Source organism: Lonchura striata, chromosome 14, assembly GCF_050655825.1.
Source record: "Lonchura striata isolate lonStrDom1 chromosome 14, ASM5065582v1, whole genome shotgun sequence".
NCBI classification, from domain to species: Eukaryota; Metazoa; Chordata; class Aves; order Passeriformes; family Estrildidae; genus Lonchura; species Lonchura striata.
In genome coordinates, this window is record NC_140716.1 from 3,423,393 (window position 1) to 3,446,644 (window position 23,252).

The following is a 23,252-nucleotide window of genomic DNA, read 5'->3' on the forward strand; positions in this document are numbered from 1 at the left end:
TAATTTTATTTCTGTCACTTAAGTGTCCCAGTGGCCTTGCTCTGAAGCACAAGGATCTTGTATTCCCTGTGGAGAATATGAATTAGCAAAGCTTGCAGTATGTATTAATGATTGTACACATTGCCTTTGATACTTAGCTCATTAACTAGGTAAATTAGTGGTTTGGATAATATAGAGTTGGATATTTGTATTCCAGGAAGTTAATTTCTAAGGGGATGTGTCTCAGAGTAGTCCTGGCAGACCATTCACTGAAGTAGTCAATAGTGACACTAAAATAAAGTTCTAATTTGTGATAATATTTTGCAATTCTAAAACAGTTTTTGTCTGAGGATCAGAAGGCCTTACATAAACATGAATCATTTAAGCCTCATAACTTCCCAGTGATTATACACACTTTATATGTGGGTGAGTGTGGAAGATGAATTACAAATATCAGACAATGAGTCAGAGAAAAACTTAGGAAACAAAATCTGCATTTCTGAACTGTGCTTGTGCTTGTCATTGGGTTAATGCTGAAGAGATCTGGGATGACTGTGGATTTTCCCAGTGAATTTATGGTCAAGGGACTTTTCAGCTGTAGCTGATGCTGTCAGAGGTGTGACGTAGCACAGCTGCACCCAGTAGGATTCTGTACTCTGGGAAATTCCACTCTAACTGACACGTTAAGCCATGAAAATTCCTTAGAACATCTTTCAAGTTTTGCCCATTTCATCTCCTTGATGTTGGCAGTTGTCGTTTTGAGGTCCCGCTCTGCTTTAGTATGAGCCTTTTTCATCTTGCCATGGATTTTCTTTTCTTCTTCAAAGTTGTCCTCCAGCTAGTTGGAAAAAGGAGAATAAATGTGAAAAAAGACTTTGTAACAAGCATAAAAATCATAGGATCATGGAATGATTGGGTTGGAAGGGACTTAAAGACTATCCCATTCCACCCCCTGCCATGGGCAGGGACATCTTCCACTATCCCAGGTTGCTCCAAGCTCCATCCAAACTGGTCTTGAACATTCCAGGGATGGGGCAGCCACAGCAAACACATAGATGATGTTTATCAGAAGGGCCCAAGATGTTGAAAACAAAGCAAAGAAGGTCATCTAAAATAGAGACCGTGACAACTGCACCTCAGGTATCCGAGTGGCAGGTTGGCTGCTGTTCATGGGCAGGTGGTTCACCTTGTTCTCCTCACCTTATTCTCCTCACCTTGCAGTTTTCCAAGAAGGGAGAGACCAAGACTAGTGCACTGAGTTGAGTGAGAAGCTAAATCCTGCCCTGGCAACAGACTGGAAACCCAAAGAATTCATCCAAGGTGCTTCTGGAGAGCAGCCCGAGCTCCATGTGGGGTTTTCAATGGGGCCACAGGAGCTCGGTCCATCAGTGACTCTTCCCAAAGCATCCTGCTCACCCTCAGCATTCACACAGTTCTTTTGGGCAGTGGCACAAGCTGGCAACACTTCACTGTGTGCCATGAGTTAATACCTAGAAAAACACGGCCCCTTCCTGTTTGTGCAGCATGCTGAAGTCTCACAGCATTGAACCAAGAAGACAATGGAGGTTTTTTTGCTTTCCCCAGACCGGGAAAATGAGAATGGGAGAGAATAAAGAAAACTGAAATGGTTATTTCTGCTTGGTGAACTCCCTCCAAAGCCCTCTTCTCCTTTTGGCATTTAGTGACTGAGTCATTCTGAGCAGAGAGTTTTAAGTTTGAACCCCGTGGCCTAATGCCTGCAGACACTAAAAGGTTTTTGTGGATCACACAAGCCGTTAGCAGCAGCAGGACAAAATGTCACTGGAAACTTCTGCTTCTTTAGAAGGAATCTGAGCTTCAGTTAATAAATTCTGAGGCATATGAGGCATCTGTGAGTTTAACATCCTGTGGAAGTTAACACTGACTTCAGAAGAAGCAGCAGACAGCCACATGGCTGCTCTGGTGCAGATTTAAAACTTCTCCAGTTACATTAAATAAAAAACAATTCAGGTGCAGGAGAGGGAGAAGCATTCCCCAAGGCTGGATGGAAAGGAGTTTCATGGCTGCAGAGGGAGACATGTTATAAGCAGAGGCCTACCAGCATCATTATGTAAAAGTGGGCCTAATTAATAAAGAATGTCAAGGAAATACAATGTCTTTATGTAGAGAGATCCCTAAAAATTCCTGTGAAATGACTATTGCTATCAGGTGGGAGGGTGAAGTGAATAATTAAATCCATCCCAGGTTGTATGAGATGCTAGAAGACAATATAAGAAACCGTGGGGGAGATGAGCTGAGTAAATCTGAGCATCCCAAAAGGTGCTCTGAGTGGAAGAGCTGTAATGGTTGGCTGGGTTCATTTCCCTGAAGAATAAGGCAGAAAAAAACCCTTGTTATGCTTCATACCCACTTCTTGGTTTTAGCCAGGGTATTATCTAGTCCTTCCAAGTGCCATTTCAAATGTCTGAGCTAATCCTCCAGTATCCACTTGCTGGCCCTCCTGTCAGCTCCTTCACATCCAGGAGCTGCCTCAGGAGACCCATCTTTCATTTCATCCTTTGGGGCAGGCATTCCTCAGCATCCAACAAGTTCCCTTGTTCCTAATGAAGGGGTTGGAATCCAGTGTTCATCCTGCTAATAAGATTCTTTTAACATGCCTGTGTTACAGTTGATCTCTGTGACTCAGGCCATAGCTTCTTGAAGTTAAGCATCAAAAACTGTTTGTACACACACAGTTCCTAAAGAAGAGTTTGCACTTTAAAAAGATGCCACCCCAACTTGCTGTGGCTCATACTGAATATCAGTGGTTGGGACTTGTGACAGCAGTTCCTTTGCTTTAGCCAGGAGGCTTTTCAGTCTTTTGTTATCTAAGGACTTTGAGTTACAGGCAGGCTGCCTGTGAAGCTCATGCATCATCCCCATGTGCTCTTTATTCATTCCATATTCTGAAAATGATCCTCTTATGAGTCACCTGAGGGAGCTGATGCCCTGCCTCGATGAATCCTGAGCCTTTAACCATTCCCTGTGGATTACAGCCTGCAGATGGATGGGAAGGTCATCCTTCTCCTGGCTGAGGGTGGCTTGTCAGCTCCTCTGCTCTTTCATGTCTTCTCTGAGCTCCCAAGTCTTTGACATGATTCTTCTCACCTCCTGCTGGGCCGCATTCATCAGCAGCTTCACCTGGAATTACAGAGTTCAAGCAGTGAGGCTCCCAAAACAAGCCATTTCTGTTCTAATGGTTCCTGAAAGCCCTGAGGTGGTCATTTTATTATCAGATCCTAGAGGGTTTTGCATACCAGAGGGAGGCCTGGTGTTTCCTGAAATGCCTGTTCAGCGCAGTTTCATATCTCTGGTGTGAGTAATACAGCTCCTAGAAAAGGTTGTTATGGAGCACAGGAGCAGATCTGTGTGCCAGCACAGAAGTCAGGACTGTATGCCAAATTCTGAACTGATATAAATGCAAAATGATTCTTATTATGATCTAGATTCACACCAGTCCAAATGGGACCAGAACCCTTTGAAAGCTCAGCCTCATTTGGCTCACACTGGAGCTGGGAAGGTGTGTACCCAGATAAAAAGGCAGATTTTGGTTCAACCATATGTGGAGCTTCACTTAAACTTGTATATCGTGGTCAGCACTTTCTATCCCCTCTTACCAGAAACTCAACTTATTTGTCCATCCTGGGCCTAAGTGAAGAGACTCTGAGCTGGAACTGCCCCTTTATGATGTCTGTGTGGTCCTGCTTAAGAGAAGTGAACCAAACATCTTTGTTTCAGCTTTTAAATGTTTATGAATAGTGAAATCTTGTATTCCCATGCTCATATCCTCACCCCTCTTTCTCTGAGACGTGGGAAATCCAGGCCTGGAATTTTGAAGGCATTCTCCACTCCCTAGAGGCAGCAGGCATAGACTCAGATTTCAGGATTTTCTCCATTTACTAACTTTTCTGGCATTGATTTGGAAAGAAATTATTCAGGCCCCTTGCCCTATCAATAATTAACAAGAAAGTCACTGACTTTCTCAGTGTCTCTAACTGAACATGGCTGTTATTTTTTCTCCCAGCCCTTATCTTTCCTGCCCAGACATCCCAAGGTTCTCAGTGCCTGTAATTGCCACTGTTTAATTCTGCAGAACAGGACAACCTCAGTTTATTTTCCTCATAATGTTTAATTTCTCCCAGAAAAGCAGCTGCAGAAAGTTGTGGCCATTCCTCTGAATTGCCATCAGGGCAAGCCTGTGGCAAAAAAAAAAATATGTGGGGCTTAGAAACAACTGAAGGGGTTAAAGTTTTGTCCTTGATAAAACCAAAATACCTTGATGGACCTTGTGCCACCCTGTGACAGGAAATGCACTAAATAGTTTTAGTAGTAATGAAAAATAATAGTAGTAATCTTGCGGCTATTGGCTTTAAAGTAATATTGAGGCAGTGATCTCCATCCATAAGTTGAAATCTAAGGATAGAGTAGGTTGGATGAGAGATGACTATTGTGTAATTATTATAAAAGTTGGGAAATGCAGATTTTAGGTTCTTGGAAAGAACAGAATGCTCCCTTCTGCGTGGCTGTTACAATAGCTACTTTCATTCTGTTATGACAAAAACATATGTGCAAAATTAATGATGCATGCTGCTAATATTAGATGAGTACAACAATCTCTCTACATTTTACTTTCCAGTCTTAAATTGGATAAATGATCAGTTAGTAGGATTTTTGCCTGACTAAGGAATAGTAAAAGCAAGTGAGATTTATCACATAGCTGAAGGTGCACTTCATTTGTATTTTATTAACTGAACTGTCTGATTAAAAGTCAGTTGCAGGAGTGTGTGTAAGAGAGAATATTATATGCATGAGGAAGTGGGTTGCTGTAGAAACTCAAACTCTGCAGCTCTATCTAGACCAAAGGCATCCTGAGTCATAACTGCCATCAGTTTAGTCAGCCCAGTTTGGTTGGAGTAAATGGTACCCTTTTATATCCAATCTGCATTCCTTTTTCCCCAGGTCAGGAGACCCAAGCAGCAACTCTGGTACCTTCTTTATTGTCCACAAACCCTGGAGAGATCAAGCTGGGATTCAGGTTTTGGTATCAAGCATGGAAATACAGGTATAATGATAGACAAACTCAGCAGCAGTGCAGAATCCTCATCACTGTCTAAGATCTTCTCTGGTGTATCTTCCCAGCCCCACAAGCACTGAAATATTGCTATAAGGAAGCCTGTGAATATTTCTACCTGTGAAAGTTCTTGGAAGAAGCAGAAGCAATGGAAGCAGCCATTTCTAGCCACTCCCTCTGTGATTTCCCATCAGGGGCAGGATCCCTGCACAGGATGCAGATCTCTGACATCTGCAAGTGGAAGATGTGCATTCAGTGATGGTGTTGGAATTCAAACAGCACGAGTAACTGCCCATTCATAGCACATTTATTTGCTGTTCACTGCTTTCCATTACTTGCCCTTCCACTTTATTATATATGTCATAGGTGAAAACTCATGCTGCTCTTCCCCCTCTGCAACTCCCTGCTTCTGAGGTTATCCTGCAAAAAAAAAAAAAGGGTCACAGGAGGCAATACAGGCCAATAAAAAATGGTGCCAATTTGTCTATTTCCTGGTCGTGTATTTCCTAATACTTTGTGCTTCTCTCACAAAATGAGAGGTTTATTAGACATCCTGTCTCTGGCCCTGGCTCTTGGAAGTGTCTCTTAGCCTGACATTCCCCTGGGCACAAGGCAGCCTGGGAAGGCATGACCAAACTCCTTCATTCCTGCATGAGGATCTCCTCAGCCAGCGCCAGCTTGTGCAGGAGGCACTGTGTGCTTTGCTTGAGGATTGCTGTGCAGACTGCTTGAATCCATTTGGAGCAATGCAGTGGGTGAAATGCAGGGATGTGCTGTGCAAAGCAGCCCTCAGTTAGTCCAGATGCTCCTGGAATGAGACAAAGAGGAGTGGAGTGAAAGAACTAACAGGAGTTACCAAGGTTAGAGAGAGAAAACCTTCTGGTTTATAAAATCATTTTCATTTCCCAGCTGGAATCATAGCCCCATATCAACTGGCATTAACTTTGGATACACAGAAAAGTGACACAAGCCTTCCCCTGTAATCTATTTCCCATGTTCATTTGTGATTTTCAAGGCAAAACACTAACAGGATTCCTTGGAGCTTTCCTGTCCTGTTTCTAGCACTCCTGAGAGTTACTGGAAGTGCTGTGACAGCAGCCTCAGAAGGAAACATCACATCCTCCAGGTGCTGGACTGCATCTCAAGAGTCAGTCTCCTCTTTTATGCTGATGCTGTTTTATCAGTTTAGCAAAGCCCAAAATGGGATTTCACAAGCAGGGACTAGATGTAAGATGCAGCCCTATCCATTAGATAGCTCAAAATCTGAAAAGCAGTTTCCCCATCTCTCCCATTCACCTCTCAACAGCAGAGTGCTGGGCTGAGCTGATGACAGTCCTGGTAGGCAGCGGGTTTTTCTGGTTGATCGAAACCTGACATTTGTCTGGGCAGCAGAAGGCCACTGACTGCCAGGGGGAGATTATGTAGCCTGTCATTAATCCAGGGCTGTGCTCACGCTTCCATCTGTGCAGGAATGTTTCTGGAGCAGCGCTCGTGGTGCCTTCCCGGAGCGCACGAGCGCGGCGCGCACCGTCTGCCTCTCACGCTGGAGGGGCAGAAATTTCAAGGTCAGACCAAGATTGTCTTTCAGCACAGAAGAGAAGGACATGGGCAGCCACAGGCTGTTACCTGGATGAAGGGAGTGTTGCAGTAACAGGCTTTATCCTTTCCACAAAAGAATAATGGGGAAGCGCTGGGCACCAGAACCGGTGACATTTGCATGCTGACACATCGAGCTGACAGAATTGATTGGACCCTGATGTTCACTCTACATGCAGCCTCCCCTGCTTTAAGGAGGATCCAGAGCAGGACACTCTGGATTTCTGAAGCAAATCCACCACTGCTTGGTGGGATCCTTGTTCTTGTGTTACCACCCTGTGATGCTGTGTCACATCTGGAAAGGAGCAGGAGAGGAAAGGCACGGCCAGTTCAGATACAGCAGAACAGCCTGGTAGTGCATGAGAAAGCAGATTTATGATTGTTAACCTGTGCAGAGAGAGGCAGAAATCCTCCCTGTGGGTACAGGGAAAGGAAATGAGTTAATGCTGGCATGGGAATAGCATTAAAGCAATCCTTAGAGTCTCAGTCCTCACAGGGGGTCCTTTCCATGAAAAACCCATTTGCCCTGAATGAATGATTCTGCAGCACTGCCAAAGGAAAGCATGTTGTGGAGAGATTATATTTTTACCTTTTGGGCTCATACTTTGATACACTGACAGAGAGGACAATGTGGCTTACAGGCTGCTATAACCAAGCACAATCAGAACATATTTTGGCACAGTCAAATGTCACTTTCAGAAACCTACTTGGTAGCAAAGAAAGGAAATAGTTGCTGAGTGTAAAAAAGATAGACCAAAGGGCCTGTGATTCATGCTCTGATCATGTTCTGTCAGTGTGTCTGTGCAGTGGAGTATATGAATAACTGGTGGAGTTTGATAATATGCTTAAATACTGTTCCTGCTGCTAAGCATTAGCATGGCTGTGTGACAGCACAGCAGAGAGGCGAGGCACAGCCACCAGGAAAGGCAAGACAGGCTGCAGTGAGCTGCAGGGCTCTGGCTCTTCAGCAATATGCAAGCAAGGGAAGCAAATCTTGATTTAATCTTTAGTTGATGTGTCTTTTAGGTAGCTTTCCTATAGCTCTGTGTTACTAGAAACAAGCCATGAATTTTGGGGGTTTTGTTCCTTTTCAGAATTTCTATAAGGATTATATTTTTAATCAAAGCCAGCGGCAACCTGGTGGGGAGTTGTGGAACAGCCTTGCTGTTCTTTGTGCATTAAAATGCCCAACTGTGGCATCACAGGTCAGACATTTCTATAATCAGTGTTTTCAACTAATTGTCATTGGAAAGGATTTCTGAGATGCTCATTTCTGTATGGCAGAGCCACATCTGCATTTATGGCAACAGGCACACATTAATTTGGTTCAAGCTTGTGCTTTTCCCAGTGCCTCTGTATGTGAAAAAACAATGGAAGTTTGGGGTGATCTATTAATGCAGAGGGCTTGGGCTCATCTCTGACTTTGCTAAGAGCATGTTCCAGCTTACACAGGGTTAGAGAAGGGGTATGGCAGAAACAGAACTGCTCTGCACTGGTTGTGCTGATGTCCCCCTTCTCCTCCCTTGGGCTTGAGGAGGTTGGGTGATTTGCCCAGAGGCTGTTACAGTGGCAGCCTTTGATGGCCATCAGTGACCTGCTGGCCAAATCCTCCATTCTGGCACTATGATGCTGAGAGGATGCTCTTCCACTCCACTTGTTCCCTGCTTTTCCCCTGGGCCTGATGGTGACCCCACTGGAGCTCTCCAAACTGCAGCTGAGTCACTTGGTCAGCCGCTGTTGGAGGGAAGGTGAACATGTTAATCCAAATAACAGGGAGTAAATCCCTCATTGTCCCCATTCCCTTGCTGCATACTCAGTAAAATAGTTGCAGATCAGTTCTGCTGGGAACAAACTGGGAAGGACAGAAGGGAAGCTCTCATCTCCATCCCTTCTCACACACACACACCCTGTTCAGCAGGGCTGGCTGGCTGGAGCAGAGCAATAGTACCTCCAACAAGGTGCTGCTGCCCCTGGGCTCCTGTAAGCTCTGGAGGGTCTGTGCCTGTGCTCCACCATGGCTCCAAACTCACCAGCAAGGCAGGGCTGTTGGACAAAGCAGGATCAAGTCCTTAGCTGACAGCTCAGCCATCTGCTAGGCCTGCTGCCCTGTGGCAGCTGTGGATGCCAGCTCTGACTCTCAACGGCACATCTGTTCATTTAAAAAAAATAAATCAGTGTGTTGTTTAAGGTCATTCTATATTCCCTAGAAACAAGAGTCTGGTTTTAGCAGCTTTTCCAATCTCAGTGAACTGGCTGAGCTCGTAGCACACTGGCTTTGTCCTGATTTGTGTCACCAAGTGTGAGATCTCAGGCCAGGTCCATGTTGTCCACCTCTGCCTGCTTCTCCTTGGCTTCTGCTTGAATTTCTCCATGACATCCCAAGTCAGAAGTCTCTTCTTCTGGACCAGAGCCCAGGACATCAAAGGACAGAAGGGACACAGAACACCACAAGGGAATTCTTAATCTGCACCATAAGCTGGAAGCCAGGCCATGGTGTCAAACATCTAAAATAATTTTCCATCCCACTGAGATTTGAGCAGCCAGGTCCCATCAGATCAGCACTGTGCTTTGCTCTCCCATCCTGCCCAGAGCAGGGAGAGTGCACAGCTCCAAACACACCAGAGGATCTTGCATTGTGTTACTTGTGAGCCATGATTTGGGACTGCCTATCTTTGTGGCCTATGAAAATCATATCTGCTTTGTACAAAAGGCTTGTTTGCAATGTATAAATCCAGGGAGCTGTAAAATACCAACAGCTGCTGGAAAGGGCACTGGAAGTTCAACAGCTGGAGACTGTTTGATCTCTCTGTAGCTCAAGTCCTGCTTATAATAATAGTCTCAGAAGCCAGCAGACATTCTCAATAAGCTCTGCTCAGCAACAGATACTCTTCAAAATGATATTAAAAAGGAAAATATGTGTCAAAACTAGACAAAGGGTCAAGTCTTCTCCTCACAAAAGCTGCTCCTTGAGGTTACACATGTATGCGAAATGAGCAGGTTTTAAGCTGTGGTCTCTGCCACAGCTTTTAGATCTGTCAGTTTTCAGGCTTCAAACAATCCCTGTTACAGCTCATCTGAAGTCCTGCAAACCCCAGGCCACTGAATGTTAACCAGACACTCCTACATCACGCTTGTTTGCTCTGGAGCAGATATTTTATCTTCAGGCTTCAGCTCACAGACAATTTAACAAATCTTCAGGCTCTTCCCACTGCTCCTCAGTTGCTTATTTACCCTCAGGTTGAAGAAGCTGAATTTTATCCCTACAGGAAGCTCCGGCCAGGGGGGCAGCATCCTGTTTGCTGTATTTCCACTTTCACTGATGTTTCTCCAGGCTTCCAGTGAGAAGTGGCTCTTCCCCACCATCTGTGTTTTTTTGCTGTGATCACACCTTGATGCAACACTAAAAATTAGGATTGAGCACAAGCAGAACTTTCTGCAGCACAAGGCAGACCAAGAGGTAATTACACAATTGCCATCAGTCCAAACAAGGCATGACAAGCAGGTTTTGGACTGGAGACTGAATGCTCTTCTAGGTTTCAATTCCTGTGCACGTTTTGAACGTTTCACAAAAAAAAAAAAAAAAAAAAAAAAAGCAAGCCCTTAGTGGGATGAGTTGGTTGCTCAGGCTGCCAGGCTGCCCAGGAGATTTTTGACATAGCAGCCATGTTGCAGTAAGTGGGATTGAACACCCAAACCTTTTCAAAAATATTGAAAAGCTTGTCCTTGCTGTGTTCCCTGTCCTGAGGAGATTCAAGCAATTAGCATGAAGCAGCTCAACACTTCAGTTTGAAAATGATAATTTTTACCTTCATGGCAGCCCTGCCAGATCAAGGGAGACCTCACCATGCATTGATCAAGATAAGGGAAGACAGCTTTCCTTTCTCACTCTGGCCTGCCTAAGGAAAAGTCACTTGCAATCCTCTTCTTCCTGGATAATTAGTAACAACCCCCCGCTGCAGAGAACCTATTTCAATCTCTGACCAAGCACATTTCTGGTGAGTAGGTTTTTTTATCCTAGAAACAGAGGATTGAGCAGGGATGTGAGCATTAAAGGCAGTGAATAATGCACACAAAGTGCTGTACCAGTAAGTTCAAGGAAGAAATGATAATATCTCTTGGCTCATTCTTGAGAAATGACACATGACTTCTCCAGACATGGAGCACAGAAGGAAAACATATCCAGATGTATCCAGCAGCCAGAGATTAAAAGTCACAACCCTATTGTCAGTGACAATTTTGCTTTGGATATCAGTGAAAGCAGTATTTCACCAATATCCTTTGTAAGTCCTGTGAATGCAGCAAAAACCACAGTATCCTTCAGTGATGCTCCCAGAATATGCCTTTAACCTTTACAATGCTCCCACTATTACAAGATTTAGTACAGATATTTTAGCAGCAAGTGAAAGAGAGGCAGAAAATGCCATTGTTTTTCCAGTTATGTCATTGTTGGGTTCAGGAGCAGCTTTCCAGAATAACTCATCCTGCTTCTGAGCACCCACTGAATTGTCAGTGAATGGTTTGTGAGGTTGTCCTGTGCATTTTGTCTTTACACTGCCCTTTGTTTCAGTGAAGAGCTCTAGAGAAGGTGGTTTGCACCCTGAAATCACTCTGTCCATGCCTTCTGCCAGGCTCTAACACAGTTTGGTTTTTGGTCTCTAAACCTCACTGCACCAATTCACTCCAAAATCCCCAAAGGTTTACCAAATCACCAGGAGGTCCTGCCTTGGCATTTTCATCCTTCCCTCTCAGCTGGAGTCTTCTCTCCATGTAAGTCTGCTTTGAGCTGCAGTTCTTCACGCTAATTTAGGTTGACTCAAATCACCTTTATTACCAAATTTGGTTAGTCCAATTGACTTGGGGGAGGACTCACAATCCCTTCTGCCCACAGAGCTCCAACCGAGGTGCAGGAGGACCTTGGACCTGCCCAGCAAAGGTGTGGCCGTGCCAGGCAGGAGGAGGCTGAAAGCTGCCAGGAAACAACCTCAGCTTGCCTTGGCCTTGACCTGTCCACAGAGGAAAATCCAACATATGGTTGCTGGGTGTGATGCAAATCTGGGATGAGTTGAAAGTCAGAGGGATGCAGACAATCCCACATTAAAGAATGGCTGGTCCATATGTTTCCTCTCTCCTTTTTCTGTGTGTTGAAGGGCTTTAGTCAGGAAACATGGTGGGGTCTTTTCACCTTGAGAGCTGAGATTTGTGGCTCTCAATTTAGTGGTGGATGCACGTGTGCAAGCACAGAACAATGCACCTTCCCTGCAGAGCTATTTTTAGGGTCTTGGTTGCAAGGCAATTACAGTGTTGTGATGATGAGTGTTAGTAATGGTTGCAATATAATCCTGGAGTGAAAAATGTACAGCTTTGGGGGAGGCATCCTGTCCTTTTTGTGTGCAGAGTCTCACAGGCAAGTAAAGAAAGAGGAAATAAATTGTCATAATCTAAAACATGTAACTTCACTGTAGAAGAAGAGACAGAGTTTGGTTTCATTTACAGCAGTGCAGATCCCTCCAATTCACAGAATTCATTTCAGATTTGCTCGTGTCTGATTTAATCAAAACATGGTCCATTCAACACAAGAAAAAATCCAAAGCGAAGTTAATATGGAGAATTATCTGCTTACTTACAACTCCCAGTGTTAGCCCCAGCCAGCCTCCCTGTGCCACCACAGTCAATTCAGATAAATTTGCCTTGGATGAGAAAATAAAAGATGAGTCTGTTAATCAAGATTGCAATATCTGTAGGAAAACAGAAAGTAGCTGAGAGGTTCTGAGTGTTCATCAGGGACAGACAGCATTGCCTGTAGGGGCAAATTTGAAAGTCAGTGAGAGGAAATTTAATCTTTTCAAAGATCAGATCTATAAAAAACCATCTTTCTTCTCAGATTCTGTATTAAAGCTTAAAGAAATCCTCCTTTCTCTGCAGCATATGGCAGAAGTATGTAGCACACAGAAACAGGAGTGAGGCTTCAGTTGAAATTCCCAATGTTTTACATGTTCACTGAGCATTCCAAAATTAAATTGCAGAAAATCTGCAAAATAATCTGAAAAAAATCTGTAAAATTAAAAATAATCTGCATTTTGAATCTTTGCAGCAGTGATCAGCTGAAAGGGCATTGATTTGAGGGGTTGTTCAAAGCTATTTTTTTATTTGACATATAAAAATAGGAAGGCAAAACCAAAATTACGAACTCAGTTCAAGAAAATAGGAACCGATAATGCTCAGTGGGAAGTGTTAGCAAATATAAATTAACTTTACTGCTTGAGGAAGCATTTTAAGGTAGTTTTGGTTATATTTTTTTCTGAGGGAAGATCTTTGTATGATCTACAGTGACCTACAAGTTAAGGACTGCTATTTACAAATGAAAGGAATTGTTCTTTCTCCTGTTTTTAGTATTATTAAGGGTCTCCAGAAGTGGATTCATCTGGATGAGTTGATCTTGCAGGGATTCCTGCAAAAGCCAGGAGGATGCTCAATGCAGAAGCCTTGGGCTTTGAGCACAATGACCCCTCACCACCCAAACCAACCCGGGAAATGGATTTTCTGTCAGCCAGCTCCCACGAAAAGCTGAATTCCCGCTGTGAGCAGGAATTCCATTCAGGTCAGAGGCTCTCCACGGGGGTCCAGCCGTGTGGATTTGGGGCAGTCTGGCTAATCCCAGCTCCAGGAAGGAACACCAAATGCAAAGTGCACTGTGGGGTTTAGTACTTCTGTGTTCTGGCAAGGAGGGTTTGGGGTTTTCCAGGATTGACACCCACAGGGAATGGTCGGGCAATGCTGGGATGTGCAGGCAGAAAGATGGGAAAGAGAAATGAGGTTTGTTGCTTGGAGTAGGAAGAAGGTTATTCCAAGGATAGAGGGCAGCATAAGACAGGCTAGGAATGCGTGTGGGATAGGGAGAGCCTGGGGGGAGAACTTGTGGAGGAGGAAACCAGCACAGGGACAAGCTGGGACTTGACAATCCAGAGGTCTGGTGGTGAGGAAGCTGGAAGGAGGAATAGGAAACCACCGAAGGAATCCCACAAGGCTTGAATAACAGGATTTCTGCTGCATGGCCAAATGTCGCTGCTATTTGTGTCTTTAAATTCAGAATTGTTTTACTGACCCCCCACAGCAGAGTCTGAGGGGATGTGAAAAAGAACGAGGAGAGGAGAGGAGAGGAGAGGAGAGGAGAGGAGAGGAGAGGAGAGGAGAGGAGAGGAGAGGAGAGGAGAGGAGAGGAGAGGAGAGGAGAGGAGAGGAGAGGAGAGGAGAGGAGAGGAGAGGAGAGGAGAGGAGAGGAGAGGAGAGGAGAGGAGAGGAGAGGAGAGGAGAGGAGAGGAGAGGAGAGGAGAGGAGAGGAGAGGAGAGGAGAGGAGAGGAGAGGAGAGGAGAGGAGAGGAGAGGAGAGGAGAGGAGAGGAGAGGAGAGGAGAGGAGAGGAGAGGAGAGCTGCCATCAGTATGGTGGAATTTTCTAGTTGACGCCAAACAACTTTCCTCATTGCTATCATGACAAAAAAGACTGGGTCTTCCTCCCTGATTATTGAAGCTTATGTCTCCTTTCTTATTTGAATAACCTGCTCTTCACAATATTTTACCCAGATAAAACACTTTTTACTAAGCTTTGGTTGTGCAGGTGGTAGGAAATAAAGTGCTGGGAAATCCCACCTGGCTGAGGATCCCCGAGGCTGCTCTATAGCACTGTTCTCTCAGGAATCTCTCTGCAAACACTGTGATTATTCCTCCCACTGCTATTTATTCCCATTTCCAGACCACCTGGGAGCCCCCAGAGCTCTGTGTGACTGTGAATTCATTGCAGCCACAGATCAAGATTCCCCCCTGTTTTATGAATGGGCAAAAAGAAGTGCAGGGAATTAATTTGTAGAGAGGGCAAAGGAAGGCAGAGAACTGAAATATTCTGGTGTTTTGCCATTTGCTTTTAACAAGGAAACTTTTCTCTTTGCCCAGAAGGAAAAATCTATTCCAGGGCTTGTTCATGGCCTCAGGTTTCTCTTTTTCAGGCAGAGTCAGGAGCTGCATGGGGTCAGTGTCATCCACACCCTCTTCCTTATAACCATCAGTCATTTTGGCTTCTCTTTTGGGTAGAAGGTAAAACTAGAAGAAAAAGAAAAGGACAGCAGCGTTTCCCACATTCTTGAGAAGCAGATTGAAGAAAACATGGAATTTCCTGTGGTGGTGTCCTCTTCACACCAGTGATACCTTCCAGTTCAATGGGAACCTGCAGCAGAAGGAAGATCCCAAATACAGGTGGGTAGCTCCTAAGAGGAGTCAGAAAACAAGAGATTGACTGGGAAAAAATAGGGAGAATATTCCCACTTTCTCTTAGACCTTCCTCACTAGGCCCAGGCCACTGGGAACCTGCCTATGGCTGAGAACAGGGAGCTTTTCTCCAATCTTTTTTTTCCTGAAAACTGTTAGACCAATTCTGGTGAGGGCAGTTTTTGGATGGGGGTTCAGAGGAAACCAAAAGGGAGAACCTGGTTGATCAGCTTCTGCCCTCAGCCACCCAAAACTACCAGGAGAGTCCACAGCACATCCATTTCCCATGGCCTGTGGTGGTTTTCACTCTTGTCACAACCTGAGTTGTGGCAAAGCCATTCCAGAGGAGGGAGCAGGGGAGTTCAAGGGCGTGACTCATGTCCCAAGGCTTTGCATTTTTTGGGACCTGTTCCATGCTGGGAACAGACTGTGTCCCACACTCCAGGCAGTTTTCCTTCCCCCACCCACACATCTGCACCAGCTTTAAAGCTGCCAAGGCAACAGCTGATGGTGAGCGCCGTGTTGGTGTCCAGCAGCCAAAGATGTGCCCCTGGGGACCAGCCCTACCTGCTCAGCTGCTGCTCCCTGCAGGGGCGAGGCTGATTTCATCATTCCTATGATTAAAGGGAGCAGGGGCTGTGCTGTGGCTTTCCTTGGCAGCAGGGACACACTGCCCAGGCCGAGGGCTGCTCTCCGTCCCACCTCTGCAGCCCCAAGCAATGCTGGGCGCCAGCCTGGCGACTCAGCCGGCTCAGGAGTCAGGATGGGCACAGAGGGAGAAGCCCCTGGGCTGGGGAAGGGAATTCTGGCCACCAGGGTCTGGTTTAGAGGCCACTGCTTGGGCTGCAGTCAGGACAACTTGGCACTGGTGGGAGGCAGCAATAGCCCTGGCTGTCCTGGTGATCTTATTTCCCCACCATCCTCCTGAAAACCTTGATGGGCTAAAAATACACGTGTGCAAGGACTCCAAGGCAGCAGGGCTGTGTCCTTGGGAACCAGTTTCCCAGCTCTGAGAGATCCTGGTGTGACACCCTCAGCTGCAATCTGCTGCTCTGGGGTGAATTGCACCCGCAAAGCAAGAAGGAGAAATTTCCTCAGTCCATTTCCGCTTTGATCAGTCAGAGATAAGGAATGTAACAGCTCAGCAGTCATTTCCCCTCTCAATCTACACAGCTAAGTCTGTAGGCTGGCTGGGTTGAGATGCCTGGATTTGCGATGTATATTTGAGCCCTGGCTCAGGTCTGCACTTAATCCATCACCTCCCTGAAACACAGGGACTAAGGTGGTCCCAGGAACAGATCAATGAAATGTTAAACCAAATGCCTACAGAAAATAAGTGTACAGCCCAAAACAGCTCATACTTGCATCAAACAGAGTTTCTTGGGTGCAGGGCTTAGACTCTTCAGGAACTTTAAATTCTTTATGCCTCATCCTTTCATAGCTGGGGAAACTGAGGCAGGACATGAAGACAACTTACACTTTCAGAGTTGTGCATCCAGTGTCAGCCCATTTTTTGGCAGACAATCTACCTACAAAAAGTCTACTTTGTTCTGATCTTTCAGTCTGAAGTCAGAAGGAGTGATCTTTTTAAAAGCTTAAGTGTAAATGTAAACCCAAAAGTCAAGGAAGGGGTAAGGCCGTGCCAACAGCTGGGGGCTAGTTAAAACTCTGAGATTTCATTTCCTCAAGATCATGTGGAATTTAATAAACTTATGATTAAAATACCTGTGAATTCAAGTCTACCTGATATAAAACAGCGACTATAAATGCAGATGGGCTCCACACACACCTGCAGGCACCATCCTTTTCTCTCTCTGCCTCCCATTGCTGCCACATGGCCCACCTCTTCCCAGCCACCACACACAGCAGGTTAAACCCAAGGTCCTGGAAGCTGTGTGTTTGCAAGGGCTGGCCAGGCTCTTTCAGAGCTCTCTAAAGGGCCTGAACAACACATTCCTTATCTGTAAGTCCAGGGGGGTGGCAATGCTGGGAGCCGGATTGGGAAGCTTTAACCCCTCAGGAGACCTCAAATAATGCTTTGTTTTGTGGCCATTTCTTCTTGTCTTGTCTTGTAGGGTGTTCTATAAACTGAGCTGCTGGGGGGTAGGGGACAAGAGGCTGAAATAGAAAGATCATCTAAATTAACTTCCGTGCAAAGTCACATCCTTGGTTGCATTTTCTTGCCAAGGTGAAATAGCAGATTTCATCAGACCTGATCTTTGGCAGGCAAACCTCAGGCTGAACCCTTGGCAGGAGCAGCCACACTGGTGATGGAACTGAAGTTTCATTTTAAAATAATTTCTGTGTCCCATGTTTATGATGAATAAACCCAGTGTGTTTGCTGGAAGCAGGGAGGATAAAGCTGTTGTTGTGCTAGCATCCTGCATGTTTCAGTCACTCAGTGGGTATGAGCTGCCCTGAAAGACATGAAAGACAACAGCTCCTGTATCAGCCCTAAGTATTTCTGTGCTATATTTGCCTCAGCTGGAGCGTTTGGGATGTGGTTACCCTGCCACGATTGCCGTTGTGGGTGTTGTGGGTGAACACGTTTGGGATTGAGTTTCCAAGCAGGAAGATTCAGATAAACAACTGCTTTGAGGTGAAAATTAGAGAGTTCATGTTACACCCACCTCTTGAATTTGTAACTGACTATTCACCCTGAAAATCTGATTCTAGGAACTCAGCATGTCCCGTCAGGAGCAGAATAATACCACAGAAACCATGGCCAGCCAGAGTCCTGAATGCTGAGAACTGTGATTAACTCCTCAGGAATCTCTCTGGAGTAAGTCATATTTTCTGGGCTTTTTTAGGTAATTATTTCAAACCTTGAATCTGTGAACAGAGATTGTAAACAGTTCTCAACCCAACATCTTAGAGAAGGATGTGAAATGCATCAAATAAGTAACGGGTTCTGACCTGTTTGCTCATGTGTAACTCGGAAAAATAAATGTTTTAACCACACAAGAGGAGAAAGCTGCAAAGGCAGCTATTGGATCTCTCCACACAGTGATCCAGGGCAGAATGGTAAACCCGAAACAGCTGCTGGCCCACTCAGCTCACAGACACATCAGCAAGGGCCAGGACTCAGCCAAGCTGCTTTCTGCTCCCAAGGGTGCCTCTTGCTGAGTTTAATGACGTGTTGTAGCCGTGTCCACAGCCCTGTCCTGTGTCTCACTGGCCACGCTCTGCTCCAGCACATCACCACACTCAAAACCTGCTGGGACAGCCTGGGCTGGGCTGCAGCTGCTTCCCCCAGCCATGTCCCCTTATGATTACATTATCTGGGAAGGGGGTTGGAAGGTTCCCTCAGAGGACAGAGGAGAGATTGTGGAGTGACGTGTCCCGATAGCAGTGCACAGCAAGGCCTGCAGACCACGGCTGTGGAGGGAGTTGTCTGCTAAGCAGGATGTTTGCCTTTGGTGTGGGCTCAGTCTCTTGCCCTGACACAGATTCCTTCATCATGTTAAAGTGAGACTGAAAGTCCAACCCTCTTGCCTGAAGGGATGTGGAACATAACTCTGTTTCAGGATGGAAAATGGCCTTCACTTAAAGGCAGGTCAGCCCATGTAGAATCCCAAAATGGTTTGGGTTTGAGGGACCTCAAAGCTCATCTTGTTCCACCCCTGCCATGGACAGGGACATTTTCCACTGTCCCAGGTTGCTCCAAATCCTGTCCAGCCTGGCCTTGGATACTTCCAGGGATGGGGCAGCCACAGCTTCTCTGGGCACCCTGTGCCAGGGCCTCCCCACCCTCATGGGGAAGAATTTCCTATTTCCTACACGTATCTTATCTGCATTCCACCTGTCCAATACAGACCACACATAAAAAGGCTCTTGTTTCTTCCTCAGTGCTGCCAGGGATCCCAGGATAAACACAGCACCCCAGGTGTCCATAGTGACATTCCCAATTGAAAAGAAGGAGGGTATAAATGGAGGAGGACAAGGTGAGGAACAGGGAGTGCAAAACCATTTATGACTGCTTGTTATAGAGCCTCAGCCTTTGTGCTGTTGTGGCAAGCTTTGGAATAACAAGGAGCTCAGCTTGGATGCTCCACTTTGGGGCTGTACTTCAGCAGCAGAAGCAAACTGATCTCTGGTGGTTTGGGGAGGAATGGAATCCGGACCAGAAAGCCCTGCTGAAGGATCACAGGGTTATATAAAGATCTGCCTCAGGAGACTGCAAGAAGTTTTTGCATTTATTAGTCATTTAGAAAATAATGAAAGCTGCAACCTCATTCTCAGCTGTTGTCTGTGCTTGCTTGGGGAGGATCAGTGTATTCCTGTGAGGGCTGCAGGGATGTTGTCTCTACAGAGACACGACCAGGCTCTAACCAAACAAGGTCAGATCGGTGCTCGTGGGACACAGAGGGTCTGATGGGGACAATGCCAAGGCCTTTCAAATCCCACCAGGTGCTCAGTGAGTCACAGATCCTGCAGGAGACAGTCTGTGCATTGTGATCAAAAGCTTCAGGGAAGGCTACACACAGGAAAGCAAAGTTCAAGTCTGTCTTCCTGTATCCAACTTTTCAGTGTCACATTTTCAGTTGTAGCACTGAATGCAAGGAATTAAAGAATCAGAGAATCATGGAATGGCTTGGCTGGAAGGACACCTAAAACTCATCTCATTCAACCCCCTGCCATGGGCAGGGACACTTTCCACTATCCCAGGTTGCTCCAAGCCCCATCCAACCTGGCTTTGAACACTTCCAGGGACCCAGGGACAGCCACAGCTTCTCTGGGCACCCTGTGCCAGAGCCTCCCCACTCTCACAGGGAAAAATTCCTTCCCAATTTCCCATCCAACCCTGCCCTCTGGCACTGGAAAGCCATTCCCTGTGTCCTGTCTGTCCATCCTCTGTCCAAAGTCCCTCTCCAGCTCTCTTGGAGCCCTTTTAGGCGCTGGAAGGGGCTCTCAGCTCACCCTGGAGTCTCCTCCTTTCCAGGTGAATACCCCCAGCTTTCCCAGCCTGGCTCCAGAGCAGCCCTTGGAGCATCTCTGTGGCATCCTCTGGGCTCACTCCAGCAACTCCTCATCCTTGTGATGGGGGACACCCCAGAGCTGGAAGTACTGTCCCAAGCAGGGTCTCAGAAAGTGGAGCTGAGGTGCAAAATTCCCTTCCCTGCTGCCCACGCTGTGGGATCAGCCCAGGACACCGGTGGGTCCTGCAGTTTGGTTTACATTTTTACAATTTTACAATTTTTACACTGTCACATTTCCAGGACAGGCCTCGGAGCAGTGAAGTGGCAGGAAGGAGGTGGCGCAAGGAGATGGAATTACCAGGGGAGTTCCCCAAAAGCTCATTCCTAAATCAGTTTGTGTGAGATGTGAAGCATTTGCAACAGAGAAGAACATCAACTCTGGGCTTAGCAAAAATTACCTGCAGCCCTTGGATCAGGTAAAATATGCATGTCCAATCCTCTTTTTAGCATTTCCTAAGCATGGCTTTCAAAGGGAAGCCCTAAATACACATTTTAAACAAAGACACTAATTTCTCTTGAAATGCTGTCCTCAGCTGGGATAATCAGAGGCAGTGGAGCAAGATGAGCAGTGTCTGGCAGCAGGAAAGCTCATCCCCTCCTCTTAATTAAGCTGCACATGGAGTCCCTGACAGCAAAGAGGCATCCAGAGGCTCAAGACCCTGTGATTTATATGGATTTCCTGGTGTTTTCATGGAGTTTCTCTTTCCTGCATGATTTACAAGGCACTCCACTCCTTTAGAGAGCACCTTAGCCTTTCTCGTGGTAGGTGCTGTGGAGCAAGGCTATGCATGATTTATACAAAATTATGTGGGTTTTTGATTAATGCCAAGGTTTCTTCATCACTCCGTTGTGCCTCATCCCCAAAAGCACTATAGATTTCTCTGTTTCAGCTCCTTGAGTTACAGAGTCAGGAACTAAAGGAATAATTATTGCTGGGCTCTGCTAAGGAAAAAAAAAAAAAGGTAAGATTTTGGCCATAGATGATTATAGTTTCTGCAGCTGAATCAGTGTCCCATAACTGAAAGAGGATAATGGATTTAATAAATAACTGATTAAGTCTGATGTTATTTTTAAATAATTTCAAAAACTGTTACACTAATCCCTCCGTGGCTGGCAGAAAGGAGGATGCTCAGAAGTTAAAATTAGTTCCTTCACGTTCAGCCTGGTGTGGAGTTACAGGCGCTCCAGGGCTGCCCTGGTTTTCTGGGGCATCCACTTACAGTGGAGCCAAATGGACACAAACAGCTGCCTTTGGAAAGTGGGAATGAGCTCCCACAACTCACACAGCCCTGCTGCTGTTCTCCTTCCCAAAGCTCTGATAGCTCAGCAGGAGCTCCCAGCCCAGCTGATGGCACAATCAGTTGGTGTTATCCACAAGCTGTCTTCCTGAACACAAATCCTCTTTCCCTTGATTCACAGGGAATTCCCAACTCTCCCAGGCCTCTTTATCAATAAATATAAATCTCTTCTGTACAATGTCAATATGATTAATTTACTTTTTGGTATGATCCCATTTCTTGGCTGGGAAGAGGACCTGAAGAACACTTTGCCTTGAAAAGCACCACAGAATCCCACAGCCACAGCAGGCGCTGTTTCAACTGAAACTATGGAAAATCATACTTTCTCCTCCTCTTTTTCCTCCTTCTTTTCTCTCCCATAGAGATGGGCTGACAGAGCTGTTCAGCCTGGAGAAGATAAGACCCTGGAGGGAGGGACCTTAAAGGCCCTTCCAGCGCCTAAAGGGGCTCCAAAGAGCTGGAGAAGGACTTTGGACAGAGGATGGACAGACAGGACACAGGGAATGGCTTTCCAGTGCCAGAGGGCAGAGTTGGATAGGATATTGGGAAGGAATTTTTCCCTGTGAGGGTTCTGAGGTCCTGGCAGAGGTGCCCAGAGAGGCTGTGACTACGCCTGGATTCCTGGAAGTGTCCAAGGCAAGGTTGGATGGGGCTTGGAGCAACCTGGGATAGTGGAAGAATTGGAATGAGATGAACTTTAGGGTCTTTCCAACCCAAACAATTTCATGACTCTCTGAACTGACACATGCCCATGGCTCCCTAGCTGCAGAGGAACAGGGGCAGAAAAGCAGGACCACATTTTCGAGGCAGCTTCACTAAATTAAAGGAAACCACAAACTGAACCTTGAGCCTCAGAAAATCCAGCTGCAGTGCCCGGCTTTGCCTCTGGCTCAGCAGTAAGGCAGAGATAACAATAAATCCCTTCTCCCACCTTCTGCATGTCCTGATTAGACAGACTGCAGCAGATGGGGGCTGTCATTGTTCCGTGCCTGTTCCGTGCCTGGCACAAAGCAGCTCCGATCCCGGCTCCCGCCCGAGGTGGCTGCACCAACAATAGCTCTGACAAGAAGCTGGTGGTGCTGCTGGGGAGGTCACAAGCTGCCCAACCTCTGCCAGCCCAGGAGGGACCAGTGCAGCCTGTGGAGTTAGCACTGCCTCCCTCACAAACTGTGTGCCAGGAGGATGGATCCCAACTGAACAAGGAGGAATTTCCAGGCTCCATCCCTGCCACACTCAGGAATGCTGCACATCCATGAAGGCATGAAGCTGTGTCAGGGAGATTTAGGCTGGATATCAAAGAAAGGTTCTTTCCCCAGAGGGTGCTGGGGCATTGAACATGCTCCCCAGGGTATGGGCACAGCCCCAAGGCTGCCAGAGCTCCAGGAGCATTTGGACAGAGCTCCCAGGCACAGGGTGGGATTGCTGGGGTGTCCTGGGCAGGGCCAGGAGCTGGACTCTGACCCTTTGTGGGTCCCTTCCAGTCAGGATACATCATGATTTTATAGACCACCAGCAGTTACATCATCAGCTGTTTCAGGAACCCACGTGGATATCTCCTTGCTGCTAGTGTACCTAATAAGTAAAATTAGTTTGTTGATGTTCATTTGTTGGAAGTGCACTGTTGCTGGCAGAGAGGACATTGTGTGAGAGCAGCATTCAGGGGTGGGCAGGGACCCCTCCTCTGCTTCCCTCCATCCAGCTGAAGCTCTCCTCTCACAAAGGGGTTACTCCAACCAGCTGCTGTGCCTGTGCAGCACCCCAGGATGGACCACAGGGTGTTCCTGCCTCGTCTCTCCCCGCCACAGAGATGCCACATGCTGACAGAACCCTGACCAGTACCTTTCTCCACATGCAGTGAAGGTAAATCCATGCAAGAAACATGAAAAACACAGGAGAGGAAATCAGGGCTTTTCTCTCAGGGCTTAAAATGAGTGTTTTCAAGTCTACCCCAGTCAGAGTCTCACTGAGGTGCAGTGTGGGGTGAAGGGTGGCAGGGTGGGGGAGAACAGCCTCAAAAAAAACCCTGCACTGGAACCACAGCTTCTCATACCTGT

General features: G+C 46.4%; 1 long non-coding RNA gene across 1 annotated transcript in view; it reads left to right on the forward strand.

The window, feature by feature from the left end:
• LOC146766057 (uncharacterized) overlaps window positions 1–21,870 on the forward strand; it is a 35,102-nt gene extending 13,232 nt beyond the window's left edge. Inside the window, exons 3-5 of the long non-coding RNA XR_014958509.1 lie at window positions 4,957–14,909; window positions 17,598–17,731; window positions 20,141–21,870. This is a non-coding gene — a long non-coding RNA (uncharacterized LOC146766057). The remainder of the gene's footprint in view (window positions 1–4,956; window positions 14,910–17,597; window positions 17,732–20,140) is intronic.
• The last annotated feature ends 1,382 nt before the right edge of the window (window positions 21,871–23,252 follow it).